The sequence below is a fragment of the Cervus elaphus genome, chromosome 33, assembly GCF_910594005.1.
Source record: "Cervus elaphus chromosome 33, mCerEla1.1, whole genome shotgun sequence".
NCBI lineage: Eukaryota > Metazoa > Chordata > Mammalia > Artiodactyla > Cervidae > Cervus > Cervus elaphus.
The window spans coordinates 72531292-72556390 of NC_057847.1; the positions used below are offsets into that span (position 1 = coordinate 72531292).

The 25099-nt window shown below is 47.0% G+C and overlaps 1 protein-coding gene across 4 annotated transcripts in view; it reads left to right on the plus strand.

Moving 5' to 3' along the window:
• The window catches only part of RALB (RAS like proto-oncogene B), a 69854-nt gene that overhangs the window by 25319 nt on the left and 19436 nt on the right, over positions 1 to 25099 (plus strand). Inside the window, exon 1 of one of the 4 annotated variants that reach the window (XM_043894925.1) lies at positions 607 to 760. The exons of 2 other annotated variants lie outside the window; for them this stretch is intronic. The gene's annotated coding sequence lies outside the window, so the exon portion shown is untranslated. Of the gene's footprint in view, positions 1 to 606; positions 761 to 1114; positions 1357 to 25099 lie in introns of those variants that run through there. One more of the 4 variants, XM_043894929.1, reaches the window with a different exon arrangement.

The window sequence follows — 25099 nt, forward strand, 5'->3', positions numbered from 1 at the left end:
AAGTTCCCCGGCTTTGGAGGACCTTAACGGGACATACTGTGGGTGGAAAACCTGTCGGCCCACTGAACTTGCTGCATCAAGGCTACGGCTGGGGTGAGGATTCCAGCCCCCGTACGTGACCTGGGCCAAGTTATTGCTGGCATCGATAGCCGCATTACTGCTAATGGGGTGTTATCAGCCTGGCGAGTCCCGGCAGCAGGCGGAGGTCCCGCCTCGGGAGGCCCTGGTCCGCGCGTCCCGCGCCGCCGCATCGTGATTTATCTTGGTTTATATCAGGCCTGACCTTCCCTTTTGCTTTCCAGGGCTCTGGCCTCGCCCTGACCTAAACCCACGGCGGGAACACCCCGGCCACCACACCCAGCGTCCCCAGACCGGCTGGGATTCCTTCACTGCCGCAGCGGTCACGTGCGGCGCGTCCGCCGCGGACAGGAAGCAGCGGGGGTGGGCGGGGCCAGGGCGCCGAGCCCGCCCCTGCCGCCCTAGGCTCGGAAGTTCCGCTTCAGATTGGCTACCTCGCTCCCGATGGGCGCGGCCTCCGGAGGGGCGGGCAGGAGAGAAGGCAGAGCGCGCTCTGGAGGGGCGGGGTTGCCTAGGCGACGCCGGGCGCGCGCTCAGGGGTGGGGAAGCCGGCAGGCTGCTCAATGACAAATCGGCGGGGCACGGCTGGGGTCCGGCCCCCAGAGGAGGCGAAGAAGCGGGCGGAGCCGGTTTAAGGGCAGGGGCGGGTGCGGGCGGCCAGGCGGCGCGGGACGGGTCCCAGGTAAGGGTGTCCGCGCTCCAGGGGGGCCCGGCTCAGGCGAAGCGGGGCGCGCGCGGGGAGCGGGTGCGCGTCCCGGGCCAGTGGCCTCTACGCCCAGTTCCGCGCAGGTCTGTGACCGAAGGGCGACCTGGCGGCGGCGGCCCCACTCGGGCGGAGATTGGGGTGGGTGTCCTCCCAGACCCGCTTGGGGCCGAGGAAAAAGGGGCGGCGCCCCGCCTTTTCCCCCCTCCCCCCCACCCCCGAGTCTGCCACTTCTTCCCTTTTCCCTCAAGTGGCCTCTGCCTCACTTCCTGCCCTTCGGGCCTCCTGCCGAGGATGGTCCACTTCCTCAGGCCCGTAGTCGCCGCTGTGGTGACGGTGTGGGCGAGTCTGTGAATGTTGCAAAAACTTGTTAGTGCCGTAGGAACTTGGCCGTGGACCGACCCAGGGCCGCTCTTCGGAAGTCGTGTGGTCTCTTTGCGGACTTGGTTTGGTCCTGTGTTGGAGACGAGCTTGAGTTTGCTCCCTAACCCTGGCTCCTTCCCGAGGGGGGCCGGCGTTGGGCGGCTTCTCCTCGGGCGCACCTGAACCTGCCCGTGCTTCTCTTCTCGCCCCCGGTAGGTCTAGGAGGTCATCCGTGGTGGATTCGGACGGCCAGTGGCAGCAACAGCTGCGCCCAGGCTCGTATCCGTGTTCGTTTTCAGATGAATCTGGAAACGATGAACTTCGTTGCCTTCAGGTGATTCTTGTAGAGAGAAGCTCTCCTGTCTGGCGGACTCATTTAGAATTGCCAGTGAGGGAGACGTGACTGATTGCTCTCATTGCAGTTACCTGTGACTTGGTTTCAACCCTCGTAGAACAGTAAACTTTCTACTTTGTCCTGGTCTCCTAACCTCTTTTGGGTGGGTAGGATTAGGTTTTGAGGATGGGTAGTGAGTACTAATGATCGGAGGGGATAGGGTATCTTTTCAGTGGGTGAATGCCCCATGTTATAAGCACGGCAGTAAGATTCTCGGATGTAAGAATTCAAACAATTTAAGGCAATGGTCCTTCAACCTGGAGCAGTATCATTGGAATATCAGATATGGGCTGAGCATGAAAGGTAGCATTGAATATTGGGAAGAACAGGAGGGTCCAGATTCTGAAACTTGATTCGATGTGTGATCTTGAGCAGCGCTTTGCTCCTCTCTCTGCTGCAGAGTCCACAGCTGGGAAAAGGTGATAATAGCTGACCTACTTGTTAGTATTAAAGTAAGGAATGTTTGAGGTGCTGTTTGTGGTAGTGGGGCTACATGGTTGTTGGGGTGGGAAAAAGGCCAGGGATACACATCTCTTCTGTGTGGTTTTGGGACAGCTAGTCTGTCTTCTGATCCCATCTGGGTCTTTCCTTCCTTCCTATTCATGTTATTTCCTCCTGGAAACTGGGTGTTCTGATCTGAGATATCAGCAAGATTTCCCAACTATGCCAAAGGAGTAGAACCTTTCCCAAGATTTCCTGTGAAAAAGAGTGGAGGGATAAGTTAATTAGATACTTTATTTGTGTGTGTGGATGGGGGTATAGAACTGGACATCTAAAGATAGGAAAATAGAATTAGAGCTGTAAATGGGGTTTCAGTGAGTCTTGGTAGAAGGTGGAAGAAGAGTAAAAGTTCTGGTTTCTTGCCTTAATTCTTCAAGGTTCTTGCTTTGGCCCAAGATTGGCTTGAGATGCTGGAAATTTTTAAATCACCCAGTTGAGATAATTCTTTGTGCTACATCACCCCATCCCACAATACTTCTTTGCATTGTTACTTAATTCTTATCTACTTAGTGGATTTGTGGATGTTAGAAACATAATTGGAGCTCTTTTCTGAAAGCTAAATGTGGAGAGTGTAACGACCTAGAAGGACAGTACCGAGTAGTCCTGGGAGCTGTAACTTGTCTCAGGGTGATAGCGAGAGGCCCGCTTTTCACTGGCTCCAATTACAGACCGTCCTTGACTTAGGGTGAGGTGCGTCCTGGTAAACGCATCATAGGTTACAAATATCATAAGTCACAGATACATGTAATACACTTCGGAACCTCATCGCTTATTCTGGTCCACCTTAGACCTGCTCAGAGCACTCCTCAGCCTCCATTTGGAAAAAAAAATAGCCTAGCACAAAGCCTGTCTTGTAGTGCTGAATATCTCATGTAGCCTATTGGATTCTGTATTCAGAGTGGAAGGCAGACTGGCTCTGTGGGTTTGGAGGGTATGGACGGTTCCTGTGTGAGTTATTCACCCTCATGATCCCATGTTGAATGGGGCTGTGGCCCGTCATCACAGGAGAGGGTCTTTTTTTTTTTTTTTTAATTGCAGTTTACTTGGTTTACAATGTTGTGTTGGTTTCAGGGGTACAGCACAGTGATACATACACACATATGTATATACACACACATGAAAAATATATACATGCATGTATGGAGAAGGGAATGGCTACCCACTCCAGTATTCTTGCCTAAGAATTCTATGGACAGAGGAGCCTGATAGGCTCCAGACTATGGGATTGCAAGAGTTGGACACAACTGAACAACTAACACACACATATACATACATATATATATTCATCTTCAGATTTTTTCCATTAAAAGTTATGGCAAGATATTGGATATGTAAGTACCCTGTGCGATACAGTAGGACCTTGTTGTTTATCTGCTTTATATATAGTAGTGTGCATATGTTAATCCCAACCTCCTAATCTGTCTCCCCTTGCCCCGCCCTCCCCCACCTCACCTTCCGTTTTGGTAACCATGAATTTGTTCTCTACGTCTGTGGGTCTGGTTCTGGTTTGTATGTAAGCTCATTTGTATTGTTCTTTACGATCCCACCTGTAAGTGATACCACGTGGTATTTGTCTGTCTCTGTCTGACTGACGTCACTTGGTGTGATCATCTCTACGTTCATCCATGTCACTGCAGGTGAAGTTATTTCATTCTTTCTCTGGCAGAGTAGTGTTCCTCTATATATATGCGCCGCATCTGCTTTGTCCATTCATTTTCCCGTGGACGTTTAGGTTGTGAATAGTGCTGCTGGGAACACAGGGGTGCCTGTATCTTTCTGAATTAGTTTTCTCTGGATGTGCCCAGGAGTGGGGTTGCTGGATCATATGATGGTTCTATGTTTAGCTTTTTAAGGAACCTTCAAATGGTTTTCCATAGTGACTGCACCAATGTATTGTATATTCCCACCAACAATGTAAGAGGGTTCCCTTTTCTCCACACCCTCTCTGGCATTTTATTATTTGTAGACTTTTAAACGATGGCCATTCTGACTGGTGTGAGATGATTGTAGCTTTGATTTGCATTTCTGTAATAATTAGCAATGTTGAGCATCTTTTCATGTGCTGGTTGGCCATCTGTATATCTTTTTGGGAGATATGTCTATATAGGTTGTCTGCATACAAGAGAGTATCTTACTGTATATTGCTAGCCCAGAAAAAGATCAAAATTCAAAATTTGAAGTATGGTTTCTACTGAACATATATTGCTTTTATACTATCATAAAGTTGAGAAATCATAGGTTACATCCTAAGTTGGGGGCTGCCTCTACCTCTCAACAAACAGCCCCTTGGATGTTCTTCTAAGGTGAATGCAATTTGCTGAGGAGTCTGAATGAAGGAGAACTGAGCCAGTACCAGAGTAAATGAAGCTGTTCTCACCATACCGGGGAGCCTGGGGGGAGGTGAGGAGAAGGAAGGAAACTGGTATTCATTGAGCTTTAGCTGTCTGCTCACACAGACCCCCTGATCTGACTAACGGCAGCTGAGTATCTGGTCTTGGACACTTGACCGTGAGCTGTCTTCTTTTGCTCCTGATTTTTTTTGGTTCCTGTGAATACAAATATGGGTGCATATGTACATATACTTGGATGTTCCAAAAAGTAGAGGGGCAAAGAAGGCAAGAGGACGTGGGAGCTTTTGGGTGGGTAAGAGTAGGAAGAAAGTGGAAGAGAATGTGAATGCTGCTTGTCAAAGAGGGCAGGTGCTTGTGGTTTCCATAGCAACTACAGAATGCCAGCCGAGTCTCAATTTCACGTTTATGTTACCCTTAAAAAAAAAAAAAAAGCAAGTGCTTGTCATTTTCCTGGGTGTTCTCTGTTACTGCTATAGACAGATCTTTGAGGAGTTTTTGCCATTAGAAAAGTTGACGCCTAAATGCAGAAACAGGTGCTATTAATTGGTAATTGTGGAGAAGGCAATGGCAACCCATTCCAGTACTCTTGCCTGGAAAATCCCATGGACAGAGGAGCCTGGTAGGCTGCAGTCCATGGGGTCGCTAAGAGTCAGACACGACTGAGCAACTTCACTTTCACTTTTCATTTTCATGTATTGGAGAAGGTAATGGCAACCCACTCCAGTATTCTTGGAGTGGAGAATCCCAGGGATGGGGGAGCCTGGTGGGCTGCCGTCTATGGGGTCGTACAGAGTCGGACACGACTGAAGCGACTTAGCAGCAGCAGCAGCAGGGACTTCCTTGGTGGTCCAGTGGTTAAGACTTATCCTTCCAATGCAGCTTCCCTGGTTGGTGAGCTAAGGTCTCACATGCTGCGTGGTCAAAAAGCCAAAACATAAAGTAGAAGCAATATTGTAATAAATTCAATAAAGACTTTAAAATGGTCCACATTTTTAAAAAAAACTTAAAAAAATAGGTAATTGCTAGTATGTTGTTGTTCTTCGTTGCTTTTGCCAGTGCCTTGTGGGCAATTTTTATATAGTATGTTTTAGGCCCACCGATTGGGAATTGGCATACAGAATATTAAGTTCAGTCTGATCCAAATTAAAATACTGATACTCCAAGCTATGTAATTTTGCTTGGTATATGAGTTGAAGGAAATAAGAGTAGTTTGGCCCTGTGTGACTACCTACCTCTAAAGTTTATCTTTTGAATGAATTTTCTACTGCTGTGTAATAAATTGCCCCAAACTTAGCCGCTTGAAATAACAGACATTCATAATCATCCAGCTTCTGGAATGTGGGAACAGCCTGGCTGGGTGCTGTTTTCAGAGTCTCTGCCGAGGTTGTGGTCACTGCCCCAGGGTGGGGCACTCACATGGCTGCTGGGTGGAGGCCTCAGACCTTACCACGTGGCCGCCCCACAGGACTCTTCACAACATGGGAGCTCACTTTCTCCTGGGAGCAGGTGGTCTGAGAGGGAAAGGGAGGATGATCAGGCTGGAAAGTGTGGTATCCTGGTACCTAATCTGGGCGTACACCATGGCTTCTGCCAGCACACGGACCAGCCTGGTGCATTGTGGGAGTGGACTGCCCTGCGGAAGCTTAAGGACCGTTAGCATTCTTGGACACGAGCTACCACAGCTTCTTTTTAAAGGTTTTGTTTCATGTGCTTCCTGAAGTCTGTACCACAGGAGATTAAAATGCAGCTGGATTACTATTCTAGAACTTTTAATGTTATACTTGAAACTTTATGTTCTTTCTTCTGGTCCTTCATTGTCAGATGCTAGGATTAATTAGCTAAATATTCAGTAGCTTTGGAAATTAGAAACTAAAATCTTGCTAGTCCCTAAACCAAATGGAACAGCTGAGTATTTTTTTTAACCCTAAAACAAATTGGTTAAAAATGATTGCCAAAATGATCTCCTTGATGAACAGCATAAAATTAGTCATTAATCATCTGTGTATTTTAAAACATAAAACTCACTGGCAAAGTTGCTGAAAAAGTCTCAGAGAACCTGGGTGATAGGTACAAGGCTGTTTATTAAACACTTCTTCCTATCCTTATGTATGTGTGAAACTTTCCACAGTAAAAAGTTTGTTTTTTTTTAAAGGTGGGGAGGGAAGAGGCATAATCACAAGAAAAAGTGCTTATAGAGCCCTGACACTAAGACCAATAAATAAACTGTGGCATTCGGGGGTTGGGGGGGGGGGGGCGCGGAAAAAGCCACTCTTCCAGTTACCTTAATCTTCGGACAATGTTTGCCTAGCAGTTCTTCATTTCTCTTTGAAACCCCATGGTTGCTCTGCTCAATCGTGTTCAGCTCTTTGTGACCCCAGGGACTGTAGCCAGCTAGATTCTTCTGTCCATGGAATTTTCCAGGCAAGAACACTGGAGCGGGTTGCCATTTCCTCCTCTTAGGGAATTTTTCCCGACCCAGGGGTTGAACTCGTATCTCCTTCATTCACAGGCGGATTCTTTACCTACTGAGCCATCTGGGAAGCCTAACACATTTTAATTATCCACCTGGAGAGAAGGGCCTTATTCTTTTAGTTTCTCAGTGAAATCTTTCTGGGTTGTCTGTATGTGGAGACAAGGATTTAGGGACCCTGAGCCAGAAGCCTGAGTCAATGATCGGCAGATTTTTCCTGTCTCTAAAAATTCTATGATTCTAATACTTCCATGTGACAAATATCCTTTGACTTAAGCATATTTATAACAAGAAGCTTCATAAATCATGTTAAATTGTAATTTCAGAAAATGAAGTCCTCTGAGAATTGCCTTTGTTCATTCCAACCCAGTTCAAGGCTGCTAAGAGTCACCAGGAGGCAGACTGGAGAAGTCAGCACAATTTGCCTTTCCTTTCTTCCTGTTTTTGGCCCCTTTCCCATCCGCTGCCCTAATTTACGAGCTAGTATCTTCCTCTCCTCTTATCCTGCCTCTCCCATCATCCCTCTCCTTCCTCCCACCCCCTTCCGCTAGTAAAAACAGGAAAAGATCTGTGGCCAGTCATTCACTGTGCATGAGTTGATCCCATCGTAGGGATGGATTTCAGCCAGAGGGGTACCTCTGCTCACCCTCGCATATTAAGCCTTTTTAAAATCTCAAATTATATATATTCGTTCATTAACTGTGCCATTTTTTAACTCCTAAAAGGGTTCTACACCCAATTTCAATGTGGGTTGTGTGTGGGGTCACATCACCGAGGAATTCTCTGACCCCAGTGGGGTGTCCTGCAGATCAACTCACGCGTGACACTCGCTACCCAGAGGCAGCATCAGATACCACAAGTCAAGGACTCAGTCCCACAGGACTGGCCCCATTTCAGACACTAGTCACAGGTCCAGGCTGTGTATCTGCCCAACCGCCTACAACTTGGAGGTACCCACAGCACCCTGACTGGATTTCACATGCCAGTCACAAGCCCAGTCATCATCTGTACTCCTGACCCACTGGCTAACGACTACAGGGTCTCAAAACCCTCTGCTTGTGTTCAGTTAATTTGCTGAAGCGGCCCACAGAACTCAGCAAACCCGTTTAATCACTAAATTACCACTTTATCACAGAGGATGTTAGCAAGTATGACTCAGCAGCCAAGTGAAGAGGTTCACAGGACAGGGTCCTCTTGGAGTTTGGAGGCTCCCATGGTCACTTGCTCCGCCACCTGGAAACTCTCCTGACCTCACCTATTGGGTTTTTATGGAGGTCCCATTCCATAAGCATGGCTCATCACATCATCAGCTGCTGGTGGTGGATTCAGCCTCCAACCCCCCTCTCCAGCCCCCCCCAGAAATCGGGGTGGGGCTGAAGGTTCCAACCATCTTTGCAAGGTCAGTTCCCCTGGTGTCCTGAGGAGGAGCCCCAAAATCAGCTTGTAGGTGTGCCAGTTGTGGTCATAAGGGACTTGTTGTGAGCAATGAGGCGACCATTTCACCTTTATACCTCTGAGTTGGTTTCCGGAACTGAGGACAGGACCAGACATAACGACAGATGCTCCCCCTGCTCTCGTCACTCAGGAGATTCCATGAGTCGGAGCTGTGAGCCGGGAACTGTGGACACAGACCAACTACACATGAGCATGGGTTTCCCTGGTGGCCCGTTGGTAAAGAATCTGCCTGCAAGGCAGGAGACCCAGGTTCAGTCCTGGGTCAGGGAGATCCCCTGGAGAAGGGAATGGCAACCCACTCCAGTATTCTTCCCTAGAAAAATTCTGTGTCTAGTGAGCTACAAACCATGGGGTCGCAAAGAGTTGTATACCACTGAGTGACTAACACTTTCACACATGAGCACTTTAATTAGGTCATGTGAATGACCGAATATATATCCTTTATAACTCGCAATATCATAGCCTCCAAAGTAGTTCTAAAGTCTGGTCACCTTTCCCGTGACCACTGCCATTCCCTCCGGCCAGGCCTGCTGGCTCCACCCTGCCCCTCCTCATCAGCTCTGGGCCCCTCTGCTTTTCTACCCTATAGCTGCAAGGACCTCAGCAGGCAAGGCTAATTGTGCCACCCATTTGCTTGTAACACTTGGAAGGCTTTTCTGCGTTCTCGGCAGAAGGTCTAATATCTCTAAACTGCTGAGCTCCTGGTCCCACTGTGCTCTCCAGCTTCATCTCCTGCCAGGCTCCGCCTCGTCTCTTCTGCAGGCAGCGCCGAGGGTCTTCCTTCAGTTTCCTGACAGTGCTGTGTTTCTTCTTGCTTCCCGTCCTTCTCAAAGCAGGATGAGAAGGGGAGAGTGTATGGGAGGGATCCTGCAGGGCAGCGCTTGGCAGGCCCTGTGAACTGGAAGGAGGCACACCAGCCGGAAGGTGCCTCTGGGTCTTGGGGGCCTGGTGGGTGGAGAGTTTGGATTTCATTCACACTGAGCCATTGAAGGGCCTAGACACACGTTCACCTGTGGGGCTTTTGTTTACAGCAGGGACTGTGTGGAGAAGATGCTGCGGAGGGCTGAAGTGGCGATGAGAGGCCAGCTGGGAGGTTGTGACTCGCCAGTGGTTGGTGGGCGGGCGGGACTGTGGCAGAGGAGGTGGAGGAAGCAGGTGGCTTTGGAGGTGAAGTCAATAGAGCTGGTCGTGAATTGAGTTGGGGAAGGAACAAGGGGAATCAAAGGTGACTCATGTATTGGCTTTAGTGATGAGACCTGGATATGATTGGATATGGGGAACCATGGAGGAGGAGTAGGTTTTAACATGGCAGGGAATCAAGAGTTGTGCTTTGGGAATGTTAAGTTTGAGATTCTTGGGAGAGGCAGTACAAGGCAGAGGGGAGTGAGTGACTCTGGAGGTCAGGAGAGCACTCTGGCCCGGGTTCTGAGAGTTGGGGGCTGCTGATGAAGCTGCTGAGACAAGTGGGATCCCCGAGGGGAGAGTCTAGAGAGGTGAGGGGGAGCCTGAGCTCTGGGGGCAGCTAACACTAGGAAGCCAGGTAGGGAAGGAGCACCTGGAGGAGCCTCTGCCGGAGGAGCAGCAGCTGCCGTGAGAGGTGCAGGGTGCAGAGGCCCGAGGGGGATGGAGAGGGGTCTGTGGGTGGTCCACCAGGGGCCTTCCCCTTCTGGGCACAGTTTTAGTCCACTTGCTACAGCTTAATTTAAAAGAACTGGAGAGTATTGGAGAGGAGGAAGGAGTGCTTTGATTGGAGTTTGCAACATGGAGTTTATTGGTGACCTTGATGGGACGGGTCTCCTTGAAGCTGTGCCGGGGCGGATTAGGAGGGATTTCGTACACGAAGGTGTGAGGGAAGAAACACTGGGCTCTGCTGTTCAGAGTGGGGTCTGTGGCGGGAGCAGCATCTGGGGGGGGCAGCAGTGCAGAAGCCTGGGCTCCACCCCAGACCTGCTGCCTCCGATGTGCCTTTGAACAAGACTCCCTGGCAGTTTGCCTGAGAGGCAGCGGTCCAGACACCAGGCCTACGGAGAGCTTGTGTCACTGCCTAGAGGGACAGGTGGGGACCACGGGGGTGTTTAGGATGCAGGTTAAACAGAATGTGTCTGTGTGCTGTTGGAGGGGACCCCGTAGGGAGTAAAGGCTGATTAAGGATGCGGAAGAAAGAGGATGAATGACGGCAGAGTGACGGCAGAATGACGTTCTTGGGCGTGGGGGTGGGGGGCAGCACAGTGTCCGAAATCTGCGTGCAAGGCTGGCCTCTGCTGAGAGCAGGAGGTGAGGAGGGAGTGGGCACAGGCGCTGGTGCTTGTAGATTTGGAGGTGGGCCGTGAGGCAGGTGTGTTCCATGGCCTCTGCCTGGGGAGATAAGGTCAGGTCGCTGGTGGAGCGCTGGCATGGGGAGGGCCTGGGGAGCCTCACAGGGAGATTTCTGGGCATGTGGCGTGAACGCTGGCTCCTGGTGTGTGGTGACGCGTCCCAAGGCTGGCCGCGTGACTTGCTTTCCCACCCCAGCAGCATTTGCACACCAGGCGCGGGTGCTGGAAAGCGTCGTGAGCTGGGGAGGGAGGAGACCGTGTTTGCAGCGGGACTTGGGGCCTCAAGCCGGGAAAGAGGAGAACGGGCCCCCGGCGGGGTGGGGCACCTGGGAAGGTGCAGGAGTCCAGCGGGCCCGAGTTCAGAGGCGGAGGTGGCAGCAGGCGGGCACGTGAGCCGGTGAGCTAGTAGGTAGAGGCTGGGGCCGGACGGTTAGAGGAGAGGACACCGATGATGGCGAGGCCCGGCCGTGGGTAGCTTCGGCTCCTTGGCCAATTTCTCTCTCAAGACTTTTCTAGAATATCAGAGGGGTATTCCGAAAGCAAAGTGCTTACTGAGAGCCAGGTATCGTGATAGGTGTTTTCTCGTTTTTTTCATAATGACCTTGAGGATACAGATCTCCTGTGTATTTTATGCATTAGACTGAGGCTGAAAAAGGTGACTTAACCAAGCTCATTAACTGCCTTGGGGCAGGCTTCAGACCTCAAGCTGAGCAGTTTTTTCCTCCTGATCCACACTGCAGTTGGTATATAGCTACAACAACAAACAACAAAAAGACAATTGTGGTAAAATATACATAAAAATTACCATTTTAACAATTTTTAAGTGTATAGTTCAGTGGCACTAAGTACATTCATATTATTGTACAGTCATCAACAGTATTCTTTCTCCTAAACATTTCTGTCATCCCTTTCTGAAACTTCAGTTCAGTTGCTCAGTCGTGTCCGACTCTTTGCAACCCCATGAATCGCAGCACGCCAGGTCTCCCTGTCCATCACCAACTCCCGGAGTTTACTCAAACTCATGTCCATTGAATCGGTGATGCCATCCAACCATCTCATCCTCTGTTGTCCACTTCTCCTCCTGCCCTCAATCTTTCCCAGCATCAGGGTCTTTTCCAATGACTCAGTTCTTTGCATCAGGTGGCCAAAGTATTGGAGTTTCATCTTCAACATCAGTCCTTCCAATGAACACCCAGGACTGATCTCCTTCAGGATGGACTGGTTGGATCTCCTTGCAGTCCAGGGGACTCTCAAGAGTCTTCTCCAACACCACAGTTCAAAAGCATCAATTCTTTGGTGCTCAGCTTTCTTTATAGTCCAACTCACATCCATAAATGACCACTGGAAAAACCACAGCCTTGACTTGTGCCCATTAAACGCTCACCCCCTCCTCCCTGGCCCCTAGTCTGGCCCCCACTAGTCTCCTTTTCATTTCGGTGACCCTGACTGTCCCAGGGACTGTGCATTTCCTCCCAGGTGTTTGCTTCAGAACTTGTACTCTTGCCTGTGCATTTCTGTCTCGTTGAGCTTCCTGATCCATCAGTCCCAGGATTTCACACCACATTTGCGGGTCTCTCTTGCCCACCCCAGTCCACTCATGGAGCCACACAGTGTTGGGCTCAGCGTGGGGACCCCGAGGCAGGACAGTGGGCAGCTGTTCCCAGCCCTGCACTGACCTGTTCAGTGGCCTTCCGGGTCACACAGCTCTGCTTGTGTGCATGTGATGTGCCAGCAGATGATGCAGCAGTGGGAACGGTGGTAGCATACCTTTAAACAGGGTCTTAATTGGGTACATCATTCAGGACAGGGCCATGTGTGCTAGTTCCAGACTTGATATTCAGCCATCAGGGAGTGAAGTGGCTTTCGTGACTCCTTTGCAGGTAGAAGAAATTTATGTCTGTCTAAATAGGTGGCCTTCATCAAGGCCCAGATTTTACTGGGAGTGAGGGTCTCGTAGGAGAGGACTTTATTTCAGACGTAATTACACATTCTTTAAAAAAAAACCAGAGCTTGAAAATTACCTCGCCTTGTTCCTTGTTTTGCTTGTAGGTCACGAACGTCGCCCTTTAAGGAATTAACTTTTCAGATCTTACTAGTTACCATTTGTCCTTTTGAGGACTCTTAACCCAGATGGAGAACTTGCCTTTTTTCAATCCACCAAGGACTGAGCGTCTCCTAAGTGTCAGGCACACGGCAGCTCACCCAGGAGGAAAACACTGTTCATCTCAGTGCAGCTGTGGGTGGTGGTGGTGGGCCTGGGAGCCCACTCGGACTGGGAGGGTCAGCTACACTGGGGCCTGGGGTCCAGGGAGGTGGGTGGTGGAGGAGATATTCACGTGGACCTTTCATCAAGAGGAAGGAATAACCTGTGCCCAGAGGTACAGACCAGAGGCTTACAAGGAGCAACTCAGAGCTTTCTGGTGGTTTTGTTTTAGTCAATTCAGTTTGTTTTTATTTAGTTTTGTTTGTTTGCCACCCCCCCGCCCTGCCCCCAACTGCCTTAGGCAGGAGAACAGATTAGAGATATGCTTTAGGCAACAGAAACACCTAAAAGAAATTTCCTTAGGTGTAGGGGAGCACTAATTTGTTTTGCAGACCTAATTCCAGGAAAAAGAAAAAAAAAAAAACTGCAAAAAATTGGAAAGGAACTTAGATCATTGAATTCAACTTCCTTATTTTCATAGAAATGGAAACTGAGTCTATCTGTATGAGAAGATAAAAATATTCTGTTCCCCGGTGCTAATGGCTGTAGCAGCCACACACAGGGAGGGGACACAGAATTTCCTTCTCTGAATCAGTCCATGTGGGAAAGGCTGAGACTACAGAAAGACTCAGACTTCAGTTGTTTCCTGCCAGGATTATCACTCCTGGAATCCCTGTATCATGAAAAGCAATAAGACAGTACAAACTTACCAACCAGAGAGGTCCAGTCTGAGCATCTTCATTCGCCGGAAAGATTTACTGGAGGCTGAGCAGTGGCCCTTATGAATCTGTGGTTGTAGAGACCCTTGGCTGGGTGACCAGCAGTCCCTGGAGCTCAGAGCCACTGTCCTGCTGTTCCCGTCACCTGACCATCCAGGTTCAGTTGTCCCCTGCAGGGACCCTGGCTCCCTTCTAAGAGGCAAAGTCATATAAGAGATGGCCAGTCAGAAAGGTCACTGCCAGTCAGATAGCAATCAAGTGACCATAAATCCTCATTTAAAGCAGTGGGTGAAATGATGAGATTCCTATAAAAACTAGGTGCTCTAATTTTTAGAGTATCTCTGGTATAATTGTATGAAGTTTGCATATTGGATTAAAACACCCAACCACTGAGGCTACAGGTTTTTGTTTACGTGTAGACTTGTCAAATGAATGAACTTACTTTACCTGGGGCTGGAATCTGTTTTGTGGGTATCTCATCAGTAATAACAGCAGTCTCAGAATAAGCTCAAAGAGACTGAAATAACAGCCTTAAGAGATTAAAAATTTTTAGTGGCAGCTTCTCAAACCTGAGACAATATATTAGTATTATTCATTTGTCAACCTTTGTTTTTAAAATAAGGAAGTAGTGGCTTACAGTTTTTAGGCTTTTGACTATAAGTATCAGAAATAAGATATGGATGAATCCCCAAATGTCATATATATGCCATGTGCTAGATTTCATGCTGACCATAATTACGTAGCGTGAGCCGCTCAGTCATGTTCGACGCTTTTCAATGCCATGGACTGTAACCCACCAGGCTCCTCTGTCCATAGGGATTCTCCAGGCAAGAATACTGGAGTGGGTTGCCATTTCCTTCTCCCATGATGACCGTAGTTTGGGTAAAATTCATGTTATTTAGGTTGCAGCATGCTTTCTTTGATGATAAAGGGAAATACCCCTACAGTGGCGGGATATGAGGGGGAAAACACAGCCCTGGGGCCAGCCTCATGGAGCTTCACCTGTAGTGGGATAAACAGCAAAAAACAAGGAAGTAGAAAAAAAAAAAAAGGAACTGCAGGCTGCAGTCAGCGCGGCGAAAGATGTAAAGAGCAGAAGTGGGGGCTGTGAGGTCCGGGAGGCCTCTCTGAGCACATGAGGTGTCTGTGGAAAACCACAGGAGGAGGCATCGGGTCTGAGCATTGACGGCGAGGGATCTGGGGGTGGGGGCTGCTGCGATGGTTGTGGGGACCAGCAGCAGAGAAAGTTTGGATCCCAGAGTTGCTGTCTGGGTCCCTGGAGCGAGCTCTGTTCCTGAGCATCAGCTCTGTGAGCCAATCCAGGACTTTTTGCTTAAGCTGCTTTCACCTGGGGGCATCTGTCATCGTGGACAAGAGTCCTGACATACAGGGGCAGAGTGTTGGGATTCCCTGGAAGCTCCTTCAGCGGAGCTGATGTTGGAGTTCATGCTTTATTCCTTCGGGAGGAAGTGTTCTTGTGTATTTTCCCCTGACCCTGCCTGGATCTGTTCTGGACTTGAGTTGTTTGTACACTTCCAAGCTCTGTGTGCTGTCCCCTGGAGCCTTGGGCAAGAAGGGACAGAAATGCCAGGTAGGCAGCCTCACGCCACAGAGGGCTTTTTTTCCTTCTGATTGAGGCATAATTGATTTACCTTGTCATGTTAGTTTCAGGTGTACAACAGAGTGATTCGGGTGTGTGTGTGTGTTCTTTTGAAGATTCTTTTCCATTATAGATGATTGCAGGATATTGAGTTGAGTTCCCTTGTGCTGGAACAGTAGGTCCTTGTTCGTTACCTGTTTTATGGATAGTAGAGTATATATGTTAACCCCAAACTCCTCACTTACGCCTCCCCCGCTTTCCCAGAGGAGGGTATACTGGGAGGGTGCTCAGAACATGAAGCCACAGGAAGGAGCAGGGGATGTGCAGGGCTCAGGCCTGGCTGGAGCCGCCACCCCGGCTGCTGCTGGGACTGGCCGGTGTTTCTCGCCGTGTGCGGCTCTGTCCCTCTTTCTTGCTGTAGATCAGCTTCTGCTACTTGGCCAAAAGGACAGCTGTCAGTTTGTGAAACTGAGTGGCCTGCAGACATGCTTTGTTTGCTCACAGTGCTTTTAAAAATAGATTTGAGTTACTAACGTTGAAAAAAGGACATTGCATATAAAAACGCAGATTTCTGGTGCCTCATAAAAAATCGGATGACTGACATTCCCAAACCCCAGCTGGGAGACTGCCCTCCTTTTGGAAGGAGCAGTGCAGGGTTTGAAGGGCCTCAGTGGGTCCTGCTTCTCTCCCACCTCTGCCCCAGGGCTCCTCTGCCAGCTGCAGCCGCCATGGACCCAGCCTTCTCAGCCTCCCAGCCAGACTTGGGTCAGGCGCCCTCCTTGGAATCAGCTTCTCCCCCAGGCTGGGGCCAGATACTAACACGGAGACCTTATCTCCCTCAGCCCTGTCCTCCTGGAATAGCCATGAGGATGGTGGAGGGGAGCCGTCTCTAGAAAAGGATGTAGGCAGACAGTACTTTAATTGTGTATGTTGTGTGTTACGTAGTGAAATCTTCTTAAAATTCATTTTACCACATGTACTTTTGCCATGTACACACACACACACACACACACACACACACATGTGTATATATACACACACACATTCCTGTAATAGTTTGCATCTGCTAACCCCAAACTTGCAGTCCAGCTTTCTCCCTCTCCCCACCACGGCAACCTGTGAGTCTGTTTCTCTTTTGTAGTTAGGTTCATTTATGCCATATTTTAGATTCCACGTGTAAGTGATATTATATGGTATCTGTCTTTTTCATTTAGTATGATAATCTCTACTTGCATCCATGTTGCTGCAGATGGCATTATTTTGCTTTTTATGGCTGAGTAGTATTCCATTGTATGTGTGCACCGTCTTCTTTGTCCACTCATCTGCTAAGGGACGTTTAGATTGCTTCCATGTCTTGGCTATCATGAACAGTGCTGCCGTGAACATAGGGGCTGCATGGATTGTTTCAAATCAAAGTTTTGCTGGGATATACGCCCAGGGCCAGGACTGCTGGATCACATGGTAGCTCTGTCTATAGACTTTTAAGGGACCTCCATACTAGCTGCATCTGTTTGCATCCCCACCACCAGTACAGGGGGCTTCCCTTTCTGCACACCCTCTCTAGCATTTATGTTCGTAGAGTTTTTGATGACGGTTGTTTTGACCTGTGTAAGGTGGTATCTCATGTAGTTTTGACTTGCATTTTTCTGATAATTAGTGACACTGAGCATCTTTTCATGTGCCTTAGTGTGTCTTCTTTGCAGAAATGTCTATTAAGATCTTTTGCACATTTTTTGATTGGGTTGTTCATTGTTGTTGTTGAGTTGTATGAGATGTTTGAATATTTTGGAGATTATGCAAAGGGCCTGCTATTCTTAATGTGTTATTGTAAGCAGTCCTCTGCTTTTTTATTTTGGAGGAGAGTTGGGAGAGCTTTGGAGAAGTTTAGTGGTTTATGGCAAGAAACAATAGCATGTGAAAGTGCACATATGATTAATGTGTGTGATTAAGTGTGTGGTTTGACAACACTGCGTCTGGAGACGTGCAGTCTTGCCGTAGACACGTTCTCCCACCACACGTGTCATATGCAAGATTTGAGTGTGTAAGCAAATCTTTACAATACTGCCCTGAATTGAATTTCTAGGTTTTGTTGAGAGAAGATGAAGCAATTTGTACTTTTTTCCCCCTCAATATAAAGATTGATAAGCAGACGATCATTAAGAAACTAAATAATTTAGTTCTGAGAGTGTATCCATCAAAAATTGAAACATGAATTGGAATTTATGATGTAACATGGCTTATCCATTTGTCTTTATGGATGATTTAAGGTAGGATTCCAAAATGTTGCTGTAAGTGCTAATAATGTTCCAGACCTGATTTAGTAAAAATTAAAATGTAGGTATTGACAGAATTTGATAAAGTATTAAAACACACGTTTCCTGGTTTGTCGAGTTTCTGTCTGTTCTTTCTTTTTTGGCCCTGCTGGGTCTCCAGGGGCTTCTCTTTACGGCACGTGGGCTGTCTCCTTGCGGTGTGTGGGCTTAGTTGTCTCACAGCCTGTGAGATCTTAAGTTCCCCACCCAGGGACTGAACCTATGTACCCTGCATTAGAAGGCGGATTCTCAACCACTGGACCACCAGGGAAGTCTCTTCTTCTCTATTCTAATTGTGAAAATTCAAGAAGGATTTTCCAAATCAGAATCACTTTGTTTCTTTAAATTTATTTCATTATTTGGAAGTGAGCATTTGTTCTAAACCTTCATGATTTTGCCCTATCCTTGGTAAACTTCTATACTTTCCCAAGACAGTCTTTTAAAAACTTTCTTTGTTATTTACTCAGGGATCCTCTATTTCTGTAGGCTTTACAACTGCAAAGTGAATATATGGAGATGATTATTAGTACTTGAATTTGAAGAACAGACGTTCAATAGACAAGTCTATGGTGAATAAGATTCTCTGGTTAGGTGGTGAATATGAAGAGGAAAAGAATTCATTTGATGGGCTGAATGAAAAACAAGATCATCTCTAGGGATGACATCGAAGAGCTGAGTGATGGTATTTCTCATCTCCACCAGGATACTAGAAAAACCAGGAAAATAATTTTGAATCAGTTTCTGAAAAGTGAATCTATTTTCTTAAGATAGCAATGAACCATGACCCTTGAAAAAACAAAAGTGGTAGCATATGTTAACTGTGAGATTGTCAGCTAACAGTATTAGAAAGTAGGAATTCCAGGTCGGTTCCACCCAGATGAGTATTCTAGTTGTAGAATTTAAGGTGACAAATTGGCTCCAATCTTAGTTCATTCACTTGGTATTTAAATATGCTTTCTGTGATAGGTAATGGGTGATATTGCAGTAAACAACATACAGACTCTGTTCTCAAAGAAGTCAGCCTAATGGGAAGGTTTTCAATCTACGTGTGAACTGGAATCACCTGGACAGAGAGAACGTAGGTTTCTGTGTGCCTAATTTGGAATCTCTAGGGGAGTGGGACCCAGGCACCTATATTTTTGTCCTCATTATTTTAAAAAGCTGTTTAGTGTGGAAATTTTCAAATATAAACAAAAGGGCAAAGACTAATATAATGAACTACCTTGTGTTTATCAATCAGCTTCAACAGTTTCTGACCAATTTATGGCTAATCTTATTTCCTCTACATCCCTACTCACTCTCTTCCCATTGATAACTTTGAAACAAATTCCATATTCCATTTAGCTTCATTTGTAATGAAGTCACTTGAAATTTTTTTTAAAAAATAATAATTTCTTAGTATTATCCAATCCAGCCAAATGTTCAGAATTCTCTAGTCTTCTTATTGTGTGTGTGTGTTCAACTTGGGATCCAAATAGGTCCATATATTTTAATCAGCTGATACGACTCTTAGGTCTCATAATTTACAGGTTCCCTCTTCATCTTTTTTTCTTGCACTTTGTTGACAAAACTGGGTGGCTTATTGCATAGAGCTTCTACAGCTTCTGTGTTGCCAATGGTGTGTCTGTGGTATATTCAGCATGTTCATCTGTGTCCTGCACTTCCAGTAATTCAGTAGTTAGATTTAGAAGTTTTTTTTTTTTTTTTTTGAAAGACTACATCTTTCATGGTTATGTGTCTTTCTCAAAGTGTCAAGTTGTATCTTTTTTGTAATGTTAGCAGCCACTGATACTGAACTTCTTTTCCTTTTTTTGGCTGCATCACACAGCCTGTGAGATTTTAATTCCCTTTTCAGGGATCAAACCTGCACTCTTGTCAGTGAAAGCACAGAGTCCTAACCACTGGACCATCAGGGAATTCCCCCTGATACCTTGATTTCTTAACTCATGAGGAGTTGCAAAGTGGTGATATCCCAAATTTTATTGTTCTTGATTAGTTAGAATATTTTGTTAAGGGAATCTTCACTTCATCTATTATTTGGTACAGTTGGTATGAGAGAAGCAAGATACATTTTTAACTCTTTTCCTTTACCAGTTTTAAAAATAATGACTTGTTTACTAGTCCTCCAAAAGTGATGAATAAGGTGCTTTTTGGTATAATATCATTGTGAACAAACTAGATATGTTTCAATCTATTGCAGTTGTTATCTTTCTGATCTATAATTATTCATCTTTGACTCGTCTCTTCAGATTGGCTGCTGAGCATATATGTGTACATGTGCACATGTGTGCATTTAAAAATTATGATTTCTGTAGGTAACAGCATTTATTGCTAAACTAATAAAACCCTCTGGGGAGGGCTGCTGCTTTACTTGCTTACCTTCTAGAGTCAGTGTTCACGACGTAACATTTGAGCCAATGTTTCCTGGACAGGTAGATGAGAAATGTACTTTTACTACAGAAAATTGTTTAAAATGTGTCCTCATTTTTATATTTTAGAGCTCTTCTCTTATCGTTCATTCATTCTTTATTCCTTCTCTGGGCATCTCTAGGTCTCTGATTCTCTGTAGGCCCTGGAGACACACACATGGACAAGATGCTACCTACCTCTCTGTCCAGGGAGTGTGTGTGAGACTGTTTACAGATTACCCGAAGTTTGTGTCATATCATTAAAAAGACAGTGATGTAGGGACTCAGCGCTGTCAATTCCTATTCCCACGCACACCCACATCTTCATTTTGTCACAATGATGTAATAATTTGTGTTAGATGTAATAATAGATGTTAGATGCTGAAAAATAGGATTTTCAGTGTTAATGGAAATGATGTTGCCTGCATAGACGGCATCACTGCACTCTTCTTTTTTCATTTTCAGCATTTACTGTCCCTGCCAAATCTATCTGTTTCCTGTGCTCCTTCATATCTGAGAATGCTGTTTCAGGGGGAGGGGCCGTCCTGAGCTAATTTAGATCAGGTCGTTCCTAATTTGGATTGTAACAGGAAGTGGTATGAACAGTTGGGAGTTGTCTCGACACTTAGAATAGTGCTGCTGACTAAAGTGCAGAGTCTGACCCATAAGTAATCAGTGGAGACACTCTGAGACCGTGCAAATATCCTGTTCCTCATCTCAGTCTCCCCTTTAGATTTAGCATCTACTAATGATTCTTGTGTGTCAGACTTTATTTTGGGGGGCTCCAAAATCACTGCAGATGGTGATTGCAGCCATGAAATTAAAAGACGCTTACTCCTCGGAAGGAAAGTTATGACCAACCTAGACAGCATATTAAAAAGCAGAGACATTACTTTGCCAACAAAGGTCCGTCTAGTCAAGGCTATGGTTTTTCCAGTGGTCATGCATGGATGTGAGAGTTGGACTGTGAGGAAAGCTGAGCGCCGAAGAATTGATGCTTTTGAACTGTGGTGTTGGAGAAGACTCTTGAGAGTCTCTTGGACTGCAAGGAGATCCAACCAGTCCATCCTAAAGGAGATCAGTCCTGGGTGTTCATTGGAAGGACTGATGTTGAAGATGAAACTCCAATAGTTTGGCCACCTCATGTGAAGAGTTGACTCATTGGAAAAGACCCTGATGCTGGGAGGGATTGGGGGCAGAAGGAGAAGGGGACGACAGAGGATGAGATGGCTGGATGGCATCACCGACTCAATGGGCATGAGTTTGAGAAAACTCCGGGAGTTGGTGATGGCAGGGAGGCCTGGCGTGCTGCGATTCATGGGGTCGCAAGGAGTTGGACACGACTGAGCGACTGAACTGACTGACTGAATGATTCTTGCCTGAATCAGTCTTTACTCTGATAGCTGCACAATGTTGATTTTTTGTTTTTTTTTCCCACTTCCCCACCCCTATGTTTATTTGCCTGCTGTTGGCATTCTTCCCTAAGGGGGAGCCCTTCTGTCTCCCTGGTTTAATATTTTTTATAGGTGTGGATTCGTGAATTCCTCATTTTTTAGTGTCTGCTTTCCTTACTGCCCGTAATTATTTTGGTGCTTAAAGTGCCCCAGGTTTAGGATTCTCTCCCATTTTGATCATCTCAAGGATTAAAAACATGAATAATGTTCTGAGAGACTGAAATATTCTGATGGTGGCCTGTGAGTAACATCCAGGTCACTGTCTGCAGAAAAAGTGCTAAATGCAGTTCCTGGCACGTGTGGATGCTGGATCACTCGCTGTGCACGTTTGTGCGCCGTGTGACCCAGGACGCTGGAATTTTATGAGGACTGAGGAGTAAATTTGTTCCTGAATGTTCAAATTCTCATTTGATTTTTATGACAACCCTATGATACAGACAAGGTACTATATTTTTCATCTGGACTCTACCTACCAATTTGTTTTCTTCCAGCCTAAGAAAGACTTAGGACCGTGGTAGCCCAGGGGCCTGGGGTGCAGTAGAGACCACCCCGTCCTCATAACACACATCTGCACGGTTTATGTTTGTACATCATGATTTCCTTTCAGAATTTTACTTCTCAGATAAGTATGTGTCCTTGTACTTGAATCAACACTAAGTGGTAGTGAGCCCAGTCTAATACCAGTGTATCCTACAGAACATCACACAGGACAAGCGTTGCCCAGCGCTCTGCTTCCCTGCCAAGCCATCCAAATGACGGCGTCTTGACTTTCTGTGTGGGAGGGGACGTGTTCATTCTTACTGACCCACAGCCTTACAGTGAGGTTGGGTTGGGGGACCCACCCTGCAGTGGCGCCCTGTTTCTATAGGATATGTTCCTAAAGGCAGTGTTTTAGGTCCATTTGTAGACGAACAGGGCTTCGCAGGTGGCACTAGTGGTGAAAAATCTGCCTGCCAGTGTGGGAGACGAGAGTTGCAGGTTCGGTCCCTGGGTTGGGAAGGTGCCCTGGAGGAGGGCATGGCAACTCCACTCCAGTGTTCTTGCCTGGAGAACCCCAAGGACAGAGGCGCCGAATGGGCTACAGTCCATGGGGTCACAAGGAGTCGGACACGACTGAAGCGACAGCAGACGTGCGTGTGGATGAGCACTCTACCGTTTCGGATGCAACACCTGGCGCTTTCCTGCCTCACAGCTGCGCTTCATTGACACATGACATCCGGACCCCCACGACACCCCTGCCTCCATTGCTTGGCACGTGCCCTCTGTTCCACGTGGGGAGCATGCTGAGTGAACTCAGACTCATGTCGAGCATTTCCCTATGTCACAGAGCTCATCACACTTTCCATCAGACCTTGGCCCATCCTTATCACTGCATGTGGGCAGTCCTGTCTCCATGCTCTACCTTCCCCTAGATTGAGTTTTCTAAGGGCAGAGATGCGTAGCTTAGCACAGAGTTATATGTTTTTTGGACAAAAAATGAAGCCTACTTTAGAGCTTCCCTGTTGGTGAGTAGAGACATAGTAAAGGGTGTCTGCTGGTGTGTTTCTCAAGTCCCCAGTAAAAGACCTCCTACGCTAAGGTGGGAACTTGCTAGGACTTGGTGTCATGGGTCCTGAAGGAAAGTCCGTGTTGTGGCTTTTGGGTACTGGCGACAAGCTCAGACAGTTAATGAAAAGAGATTAAGAGTTCCAGGAGAGGTATAATTGCTTTGTAAAAAACAGATGTCTGCTGGTTAGGGATGGCAGGTACTGAGGTCTGCAGCTTCCATGGAAACACGTGAGAAAGCCAAGTGGATTGATGGATGGGGAGAGGGATGCCCGGTGACTGGCTCTGCGATAAAGCAAAAGTAGCAACATGTTGACTGTAGAATCCAGGTGGTAAGAATATGGGTTCCCCATGCAATTCTTTCTACTTTTCTGAAAACTTGGAACTTTTCATAAAATGTTGGGGGAAAGGACTGCTGTGTTATTTTTTAAAAACACAATTATTGGTGAAGCTTATCTGTTATAAGCATGAATCATCAATGTGACCTTTCTGAGCCTCACTGCCGTGTTTTCTTCCTGGTGTTTCTCCTCCTTTGTAGCCACTTCCTTCAGGGCTCAGTTCTCCTGCAGAACTGAGGGTCACGTCCCCTGACCTTCTTCTCTGCTTTAGAAGTCCCTCCTCTGTACTTCTGTAGCCTCTGTGGCCACTTCTTCAATGCTCAGTTCTCCCGCAGAACTGAGGGTCATGTCCCCTCACCTTCTGCTCTGGTTTGGAAGTCCCTCCTCTGTACTTCTGCCAGAGAATCTGTCAGCCCACACTAGAATCATTCACTCAGCTTCCGTAACTAATCACTAGACTGAGTTTCTTGAGTGCAAAGGTGCTTCTGCAGTGCTTTTGGCACAAATAACAATAAGGAGATTCAGAATGACTCCAGGGACAGGAGTCTGGAGGGTTGGCATTGGCCATCTCCAGGTCAGGTCCAGGGCCGGGCACGTGGCTGATCCTCCGGCCTCTCCCGCTTCATGTCAGGCACTCACGGGTCATACAGGCTGTATGGCCACCATGGTTATTTCAGCTCTTGAGCTCTGAGCACAGACACTTTGGCAATATCTGTGGATTTGTCAAACCAGTCCTTAGTCCATTTATTATGGTTTCTTCTAGAGAAATTGACTTTGTGTTTTGAAAATAACAGCTCAGAATTAGATGTCTACATGTGTTTGAAAGCACCCCTGCCTCTAATCTGGAAAAGGATTTCCCTATTTTCATACAACTATAATAATTCATGGAAGCAAGGTTCCTTCAGAGAAGTCATGTGGCAGGCTGGTGTTTTGGAGTCTCCAGCTTCAGGCACCGGCCTCAGCCCTGCAATGGGTGACGGTCGTGGCTCAGAAATTCGGTCGAAAGCAGTTTCACCTCCTGAGCCTCTGGTGAGGCCTGCTTCTCATCCCACTTACCCTATTTTAGTCGCAATTCAAATGTGCTTAATTATCTAGTTAATTGCTTAGAGCACTTATTAAAAAGCGCATAATTGGAAAAGGGGGAATTGGGGCTTCCCTGGCAGTCCAGTGGCCACGGCTCCATGCTCCCGACACAGGGGGCCAGGGTCGGTCCCTGGTCCAGGGATCCCTAGAGGGATCCACTAGGGCACCACTCCTAGAGGTGCAAGGCCCCTGGTCCCATATGCCACAAGAAGACCTGGAGCAGCCAAATAAATATGATTTTTTTAAAAACGAAAAGGAGGAGAGGACTGAGGATCCAGCCTGAGGGGAGCAAGCAGACATGTGATCCCACCTGGAGCAGCCCAAGGTCGGTCACACGGCTGGTTTCCATAGAGATGGTGATCCTTACATCATCCAGAAACGTATGATTATGTTCAGTCTTCTCTGTTTAAGAAGACAGGTAGATATGATACATGAAAAATTGAATGAAAAACCTACATATATATGATCTTAGAAAGATTTTAAATACAGGAATATATGGATTAAAGTATAAGAATATGTTGATTAAAATACAAGCAGGAAATAATACCAATAATAGCGAATATCTCTGGATGACAGGATGTTTTTCTTTTTTAAAGATAGTTTTGTGTATTTTCTAAACTTTCTACTGACCATTGAAGGGGGTCAGGGTATGCCTCCCCCAGAGATGCCACTTTGACATGCTTATTTGAGCTGAAGGCAGTTGAAAAGTGACAGACACGAAGAAAAATTCTCTGCCTTCCCCTCTGTACCAGGAAGGGTGGGGTGATGCTTAATCACCCAGAGGTGGCACCATGCATTAGTCCCCCG